Source organism: Drosophila simulans, chromosome 3L (genome assembly GCF_016746395.2).
Source record: "Drosophila simulans strain w501 chromosome 3L, Prin_Dsim_3.1, whole genome shotgun sequence".
Lineage (NCBI taxonomy): Eukaryota > Metazoa > Arthropoda > Insecta > Diptera > Drosophilidae > Drosophila > Drosophila simulans.
Genome location: NC_052522.2, coordinates 3,331,809 through 3,341,825, shown reverse-complemented (window position 1 = coordinate 3,341,825; position 10,017 = coordinate 3,331,809).

Genomic DNA, 10,017 nt, shown 5'->3' with positions numbered 1-10,017 from the left:
TTTCAGCTGTGGGGTGTTAATAAGATATCAAATATGCATGTGGCCGCGCACCCATCAGAAAACCCAAGCCCAAGCCCAGACCCAATCCCAATCCCAATCCGAGTCCCAGTCCCAAAGACCGGAGACCAGAGACCAGACCCAGTTGAGACTTTGGCCCGTGGCCGGCGCGAGATCTCGCTAACGAGGCGCGTTTGAAAATGCAGCATATAAAAATAAATAACCCAACGAAAATCGGAAAAGGTTTAGCACCGAATCGGTTAGCTCACTTTCTACAACCACGAAAAAGGAGTTATAAATACTATAATCACTGTAAGATCGGTACAAATGCTTTGAATAAAAAATCTTAAAGGTTCCCTGATATGATATGATTAAGCCCATATATATGTATATAATCCAGGATCTTGTGAACCAAAATTAGGGACAAACTTCAATACCCTCGTTTAGGGTATTTTCGAAACGGCAGCAGCCGAAAAGTGCGACACAGCCGGCGTTGAATGTGCCCTGAAGTTTTGTTTATTTTCGGAGATAAAAAAAAAAAGAAAAACAAAAATAATAAATCGACAGAGGCAGCGATTCGACGACTGGGACAGCTCCATAATAAATGCCCCAAAGCACTCAAAGCTTTTCTTATTTATTTATTTTCGCGCACACAGATACGCCGTCGGATTTCTTTATTATGCGATTTGATTCGAAAATAATTCAAACGAATTTCGGGGCTGCCTGGCTTTTGAGAGCGCGTGCGCAGCAGCCGAGCGCACAAAGGAAAACCCTGCGCGCATTTTCGCCCAGTGTATTCCGCATAAAGCGTAGCACGGTAGCCGAGCTACAGGTTCGAGTGCCGCTGTGTGTGTCTGTGTGTGTGTGGACGATGACGCTGGTAAAAAAATAATGAATAAAAGAAAACCTGTACACAAAAAACCAGACAAATAAACCAAATACAAAGGCCTTCTCCTCGAAGTCCGTCGTCTTGGTCTTTGGCTCGGTTTTAGTGCGTGCGGCTTAACTGCAGCGTGGCAAACTGGTCCGCCGAGTGGTTGTGCCCCTTTCCCCATCTCTGCTCCCGCTCCCACCTTGGCCAGCTGCCCCACATCCCCGCCAACGTGCCACCAAATCCCAGATCCCAATCCCAGCCAGCAGAGTGGTGCTGCACAGTAGCCGCATGCTGGCCAAAGTTCTCCCGCCGCTTCTCCTCCTCCGCAGCCTCCATACACAGCACGATCATGCACTCGAAGAAAATTCGAGTAATTTTTCAACTATAATTTGTAGCTTATGCTGGATAATCTTTTGTATCTTATTAAAGTCTTTCTCAGCCACCTTCTTGTTTGCATCTATTTCAAGGCTTATATTTACCATCTAGAAGACGCCTCTTTTTCCAAGTGCTTTTTGTAGCTCCGTCTCCAATTCGCCTCTGCAGATTGTGACTCCGAGTCTGCGGCTCGTCAGCGATGGCAGCCTCCTGCGAGAGGCCTTCACGGCCCCCAAACATTATGGCTAATAGTTGCTCCGATCCCCTACACGCGGCCTCCCCTCCCCCCTGCAGCCCACAAAAGTGGGCGGGGCTGCACTTATTATTATGCACTGGGTTCTGTTTATGTTTGGGTTTCTTGCGTTTTTCGCTGGTTCTTTCTTTTTTTTTGCCGTCTGCGTCTGCTTTGCGTTTTCCAGAGAAATCTGGCCAGAAATTTTCCTCGTACATACGATACGTCCTTTAAGGTCATTAAACGAGCCGGGCTTGTTGGGGATCTTGATTATCATGAGCAGTTGGGGGGGAGACTGAGTCATATTCGTATTTCCTTATTTTTCGCCAAGCTGATTGGCTTAATCATCGCTCAAGTTCGGCGTCAAAGGTCGCGGAAGTTTGTAAAAACCGAATGACATCGTTTTTGAAATGTGCCAATGCCGCCGACACACTCGAAAAGGGTTGCGCTTTAATTAATTAATCAAATCGCCAGTAAAAATTCCTTACTGATCTCACTGACTCACGATCTTTTGAATGGGAACAAGAAGATTACACCACCCCGTCCACTTTTTCCGTACGATGTTTTATGGTCAAGGGGTCAATTTGTAAGTCAACTTTGGGTACACTCACTTCTCCGAATTTTTTCCACATTCATTCCTCCCCATGAATATCAACTTAATTAACTGTTAACAGTAAGGCCGTATAAAAAATCAAAAAAAAAATAAAAAGAAGGCGGACGGAAATGATTGCGTATACGGCTCGGAAAGCCCATGCCCAAAGTTAATTCCAAGTCGTATGTAATAATTATGTTGATGGAATATTCATAACAGGAAATCCCTCTTGCAGTGCGAGTACGAGTGTTGTGATTAAAATTACATAGAGTCATGCACAATCAATGCAAATGGGAATGTAAATGTTGAATAAAAATTGTACGCAGCCCATTCACAATAGGAGTTGTTGCTGTAATTGTTGTTATTATCATTGTTGTTGTTGTTGTTGTTGTGGCGCAGTTGCTCACTGAATATCAAATTACTGGGCACGGATTTTGTGAAGAGGAACTCTTAGAGTGCACCGCAGTATGCACTTGAACACTTGAATGTGAAAAAGATGTTCAGCTTAATAATATTTTATAGTACACAAAGTAATTAACCAAACATTTATTTAGAGAGCACAAATAAATGTGGTAGTTTTACAGTGCTATAATAGTTTATGGGTCATATACTTATGGATAATATCATTGCGAAATGTTAATAGATACACCGATTCAGGTGCAGACTTCATTAGCCTGTGCAGCACACTAAGTTATTAACTCAATTAAAATCTTTAGGTGCCGTGTGTCCGTAGCTGCATGGATTAATTTAAATAACCATTAATCATTAGTGCGCTCAAGTCAAGCTTTTGATATTTGAATAGAGCTCCTCGAACAACACCTACCAGCCAAAGTCGGGTGAAAACCGCAGTGCGGTCGCCTTGCACAGTAGTTATCGCATAAGCACATGCACATCAAATGCGATTTATTTATTAGCACCCCACAACATCGGGCCATAGTCGCCATAGTCGGCTATTACTTTATACAATGCCGCCTGCCTATTTGGATAAACATAAAGCCCCCAAAGAGCATTAAGCATGAGCGATCCATGCGAGGGCCACACACCAGCCAACATCCATATCCATCCAGTTAGTCAGTCAGTCATTCATCCAGCGATCCATGCCATATCCCATCCAATCTCAAACCATACCAAACCATACCAGACCATACCATACCATGCCATACCATGCCGTCCCTTCCGCTGCTGGGCTCATTCACAGGCACTCGGCGTCGTCGGTCGCCTATTTCTGTATGCGTAACGCAATCTATTCATAAAATAAAATTAAATAAAATAAAAAAAGAGGGAAAAACAACAGCGACTGAGGCGGCAACGGCGGCGGCTGAAAAATACATATTTTCATTTACAAGACCGGAAGAGCACTTCCTCCCTGATGTGCTAGCTGTACCATCATCAATCGCGGCACCCGCACCAAGATACTCGTATAGTGGAAACCAAAGCGACGACAACGCACTGTTGCTGTTGCTGTCGTATGCTAAATACTAGGTACTGAATGTATGGCCTGGCCCGTGTCCGCTGTTTGAATATGCAACTTTGACTGGGGGCCACCGCCGTATCCACATCCACCTCCACAACCACATCCACCGTCATCCAATCCCCGCAGCCATCAGATCCAATGTGTTTAGGTTTGTTGGACTAGCAAACCGCTCGACTCTCCATATGTCCGCTTGTCCACTTGTCCGCCTGTCCGCTTGTCCGTTTGTCCGGCGGTTCCGTTGTCCGCTCATTGGAAATGCAATGCCATGTGTGTGATTTTTATTGAAGCACATCCAGATATAAAACAAGATTTATGCGAAATGAATATATTCATGTTTCGCCAGCCCACAAAGCTGGTTAGATCTTTTTCGGAAAACCATCTATAATCGCATGCGGAAAACAATTTCTTGTAAATATGGCTATCAAAGCATTATACATTTTTAAAAATAAGCCAAACAGATACAATTTTACCTGTACGCGTTCTTCATAATTTTATTTATTGAACAATTATTCATTTTTCGATGACATTCTCGATCTTCGAATTAACTTAAGCACATTTTCACCTTCTCTCGATATAATTAGAAATTTTCCAAATGTGGCTGGGAAAATATTTGAAATAACATTTAGCGCAAAACTGGCGCCTTTTGCAAATTGCCTTCAACTAACACGAAGTGCTCATTAAATCGTGGCGTAAAAATTTTCGGGGGAAAATTCAAACAACAATCTTAGTCGATCGCGCGGTGTGCGGAAAATTTGGGGGGAAAATGGCGAGTGGGGCGAAAATAAATTCAAATTGGAAACCATGGCCATGAGGATATATTTACGGCATTCGATATTTATAGTTTGAACTCAAACAGGTGTAAACCGTAAAATGGCAAAACATTGTTTAAATCATTTCATTGTTAGCTCCGTGCTCCCCGTCTTAATTTTTTTGTTGTTTTCTGTTGTCCAAAAGTGTAAACAAAAGTGCCAACAAATTGCTGAGGAGCGAATGAGTAAAAGAGGCGACTGGGGATTCCAGGAAAATACGAAAGTCCGTTGGCGAAGAGGGATCCAAAGGGGGGTCCCTCGTTCTCATTTATAATGTGTGTAGTTCATCAAAATTTTTTGGCACGCGGCCCCTTGCGGTGGCATTGTTCTGGTGCTGAGATATCCAGTCGCAGATACCGATACTCGCGGATACAGATACATCGGGCATGTGTATGGATATATGTATGCCAGCTACTACCCATACATGCACACGGATCGCAGGCTTAATTTGAATTATTTGGCCGTAAATAAAGCACAATGGGAGCGGGAAATGGGATTTTTATTTCGCTGTCCGTCTTTGAATTGGTCTCCCCAACTGACAGAGCCCAGAAAAAGCATAAATATTTATTATCATAAGAAGCAGCAGCCCCTCATCCCAGATCGCAGATCCCATATCCCCCATATTCCACATCCCAGCAACGGCAGCAGCATCAGCAGCATCACTGAAAAGGAAAACGATTTCTCAATGTCTTTTATATCGCAGCCAGGCCAGAGAGCTGTGTTTCAGTCTCAGTTTCCATTGCCGGTTCTCAACCTTTTGTGCCACAACCAAAATAAAGAAAAGATCAGCTTGCCAAGCACTTCGATTTGGACCAGACTCAAAAGTACCTTGTATCTTAAACTTGAACCAAGAAAGATACTTCTAGTTCATCGCATCCTTTGCTAAAAGTGTTGAAAATGATCTAAGCATATATAAAAAAGTATTATTTTTTGATAATAATTTAATAATTTTACTTCTATATTGGCTATTTAAAGAAATAAACATAAATAGACTATCTAATAACCAATATAATACTTCAAACTGATTTCCCAAAAGTATGCTACGAATTCTAGCTAGTATAGTAAGAAAACTATTAGAAACTGGCTCCCCCAAGTACCCATATACCTTTATTCTGACTCCATTTACAGGGTACTTGGGCAAGACAAAAGACAAAGACGCGCTCTTGGAACCGATCGAGAAACTTGTTTAGCACGCGTTACAGCGGCTGCCTGTTTTTCAGAGCGGGGGCTTTCAAACTGTTTGCGGTCGGTCACTCTTCAGAAACCCACTCGTACCCCCCGATGGCAGCTCCATACCCCCAATATGCCACCAAGAGTCCAACCCCGCCCACTTGGCTCCCATATAGAGTGCGGTGCAGGGGTTTTGGGCATACGGTTTTACATATATTTGCTTATAGCAGCACAGAGGGCTCTCGGCTTAATCCGTTTGGCTAAACGTTGATTACTCCGATCCGGAATCCCAATCCCAATCCCCAATCCCCGCCATGCCATGCCATCTTGGTGCCCCGAAAGGCGTCCCTGCGTGGGCTCATTGTGGAATTTCTACACTCATTCTTGATTGTTTCGTTTCGTTTTACGCTCTGGGCCAAATGTGTTGTCTTTGGGCCTGCATTCCAGCTGAATTGGTTTTGCCCGGCACCGAAAAATCTCTTTCGACCTGGACAAGCCCGATTTTGGACGGTTCAAAGTGGTGGCGGTGGCGGAGGAGGAGGGGGAGAATGGAAGATAATAAATTTGAATTTCAATAAATTATTTTGTTGCTACAAGACAGCCAGCAGAAGACCCTCTTTTCCACTTCATTGTGCGTCGTTCCCTTCTGAATGTTGAATGGTCAAAAGTCCGATCTTGCGTGAATTTCATTCAACAAAACTTTTCTGTTTGGCAATTTCTTTCTGGCTTTGTCGTCTTCGATTCATTTTTATTTATTTCACTTTTTATTGATCACATTTTGGCCAAGGCTGTTGGAGATTGATGGCGCTGGGCAGAGGGGTCGCACAGGTACACATGTATGTACATACCAAAATCCGAGATCCAACATCCAAGATTCGTCGTAGTTATGGTCCGATGAAGTGATCAGGCCTTGACATTGATCAAATGCCAAGAGCACACTGTTGCTGTGTGGGAGTAGGAAACACATTTCGACTTGTCAAACTCTAAACATGAAGAGGTATGTATTTAGGAAATGGGTGAAACAGGGATCACCAAATTGAGATTTAATGGAGGAAGTGTGCCCGAGAAGTTTGGATATGTATTCAGAATATGAGTATATAACATATATTATTAACTGATTATTGTCAATTATATTATTTTCTTATCGTAGGTGTGTTGCCAAGTCGCAATACTTAATGACCACTATCTGAAATCTGGCAGTAGCCATCTACTTAATTTTGAGCTCTTAAGTTATTCATTTTAAGCATTTCTTATAGGTTTGTTAGCTTCATGAATAATTACAAAACCGAATAATCAAATTAATAAGGGGTTAATGAATGAAATGAATTTGGCCGAGCCGATCGACTGATCAGCCAAAGCTACTGAGCTACCGATTTCAGACCGCTGATTATCCTCAATCAGCTAAAGATCACTTAGCGATGAGAAATCCACCGAACCGGGCAGTATCTCAAAGTATTCCTGATTGCCACAGCTTGAGATCTGCTTAGGCCTCCGACTTTATATCGGCATATGACCATATATAAGGCACACAAGTACCGGACACCTGAGGAGCGGCCTAATCCGGCAGCGGCATTAATTCATGGAAATTCCGTCAAAAGAAATTTTAGCCCCTCCATTCAGTCCGTTCCATCGCCATCCACGTTACTCTCTCGCACACATGGTAACCAGTTTTAAGTTTCTTCTTCTATTTTGTGTATTTGACTATTTTTTTTTTCTTGCTTTTTGGCAACGGCGTCAAGTCAACTGACAAAGCTAACAAACAACCTTCGTCATTAGCCAAACTATGGCATGTCAACGAAAATTAGCATTTTTTACAGCGGGAGGCCGGCAGCCACAACTATGTCTACGAGTACAGCTACACTTGGAAAAGTTAAGTCCACTAAATCTAGAACAGGCCTTAATACAACGAAGTAATTTGATATTATTATGATCCAAATGATTTTCTAATTACGTGGACGTAATGTTCACTAGCTCCACTCTTTGATAAGCTATAATAGGATATTTCTTATAAAGATCAAACTGCAGTATAATGATTTTTCTCTCAGTGTACGAGGCATGTGCAGGGGGTCTGGAGAACCCGATTTACACTTGGATCTGAATACTGAGCTGTTCGAGCATCGTCCGATGCGTAGGTAAAAGGCCGACTTCGGTCCGCTTGATGAACTATATCCACTTTATACTCATTCTTATAGTTGTTGTTGTTGTTGTGGTTGATGGTTGCTGCTGGCGTCTCTGCCGACGCCTCTGCCGCTGCCTACGCATCTTTTGCAATTTCGTTTGAGCCGCCCACGCATTTGAGTTTGCTTAGAAATAAACGGCAAAGCAGCCTACAAATTCAAATTAAAGTTGTATTCGCATTATTCGCTATATTTTGTCACTGCACTGGAAAAAATAATGCGACAACGTTTTGGGGTAAGTGCTGAAATATTCAGAAATAGTTTAATGCAGCCTATGAAACTAGAAACAGAGTCATAGGGATCTATAGCTTAGATAGTCCTTTAATGTCTAGCTACTTTAATTTAATTTCTCCTTGTGTATAGGCCAGTCGAAATCCGCTCTCGTGGGCTTTATGGCCATAGATATATAATACAGTTTAGAGCCAGCCCGCCCGAGTGTCTGCCACATTTACCACATCTCCCAGCCGGTATCGAAGTATCCGAGTATCTGGGTATCTGGCCATGCTATCCATCTAAGCCAGCCTATCTGGAACTGTATCTCTGTTTCCAGCTCCATCTGTATCTCTATCTCCATCTCCATCTCCATCTGTATCTGTAGATGTATCTGTATCTATCCGGCCATCGGTTAAACCTCTAAAGTGCCATAGATTATTATAACACACGCGCTATGCGACTGTGCTGCGGTTAGCCGCAAAACTCAAAACCGAAACAGACACTCCAAGCCAAAGGCCCCACACGAGCTATATGGCTCTATGCAACTGGTGGGCCCCTCCCCCCGACTTGCCGCCCCTTCGACTGCATTATGCATGGCCAAATTGGGGAAAAGGGAAGTGGGGTGGGGTCGAAAGGGGGCTGGACCCACCCATTGGTAGGTGGATGGGGAGGAGGAGCACTAGCGCGAATTAAAGAAAAAGGCTGTCAACAAAGCAACGGTAAAGAAAATGAATGAGAGGAAAGCCCACAACGGAAATGGCAATGTAAAAATAAGTTATGCTTGGTGGATGTGGTAAATAATTTAAAGGGGTTGGACGTGGAGGGGACAGCCAGCCAGTCGGGGGGGTAAACACACCTTAAATAGTTCTATTACCAACTTTGCACCCAGTCATCTGCATGCAAGTATGTATATAGTATCTATTTAAATAATCAAATTACCCCAATAAAATGCGATATTAGCCATTTAGCCGTTTATGGTTTATTGCTTTTAATCAAAAGTCGTTTATAACAAAATTCATACCCAATAAACCAAAGCTTTGCTTGCAAAAAATGCACGACTATCAAACGAAATTAGTGAATGGAATTGTAAAAGCCACAAAGTCTCGAGAAATATGACAAAAATCATAAAGTTGAAATGGCCACGCCCTCTTGGGGCACATATTTTTCGAAAAGTGTGTGGTGGTGTGCGGTTGAAAGTGCTGCCAAAATGCAGTTTAATCACCTCCGGAGGAGACAGCCCACATGGCGAACCCAAAACGCAGCCCACACCAAATATGCACATTAGAGAGCACGTAGAGAAAGAGTGGGCCGAAGGCGGGGACTGGGGGGCTGTTCCCCGGGGGGACGGGGATCACATTGATCAAGCAGCGGGCTGCAGATTTAATTACCAGACTGGGAAATGCACAGGGAAAAATCTGTGGTTACGATGGGCTATTTCTTGCTTTGCTAAGTAAAGCAAAGTTGAATAAATAATAAAATTATTTTCCCTAATTGTTGAAGTCTTTTAAAAGTTATAAGAATTTGAACATAAGCTATGCAATTAACAAAAATGCAATTTTTCTTGCCTGCTTCTAGGCGCATTCTAAAAAGTGCATATTACAAGAAGTATCTGACCATGCTATCTATCTTAACTAGCCCATTTACAACATCCTTCATCTGTATCTGTAGATTGTAAATTTGGTAAAGATAGTAAATAGTTTGCTAGAGAATTTCTTTCTGTGCTCTGCTTTTCACTGGCATGGCAACAAACCGAAGCGAAAATGAAAGCTCGAAAAAGAGTCGCCAACGTAGCCCCCTCGCCCTGGCCCCACGCTCCTCTCCCCATCCTCTCCCGATTTGGGCGTCGACGGCGCTGCCTCTGCCGACGCCAACGCAGCGAGACGCGCGCCGCCAACGTTGAATGAAATTTCATTCATTTCATTCACAAAAATCCACAAAAACGAAGCCAAAAAGGCAATGGACACCAGTCACGCATGCGCGGCTCGCAGTGGATCGGATTGTATATTGTGCACATATAGACTGGATGGGTAGCTCGGGGGGATTTGGGGGGGCGAGGCGGTCCCCAAGGCGGGGGCATCGCAGAAATTACAGCGAAAAATATGCA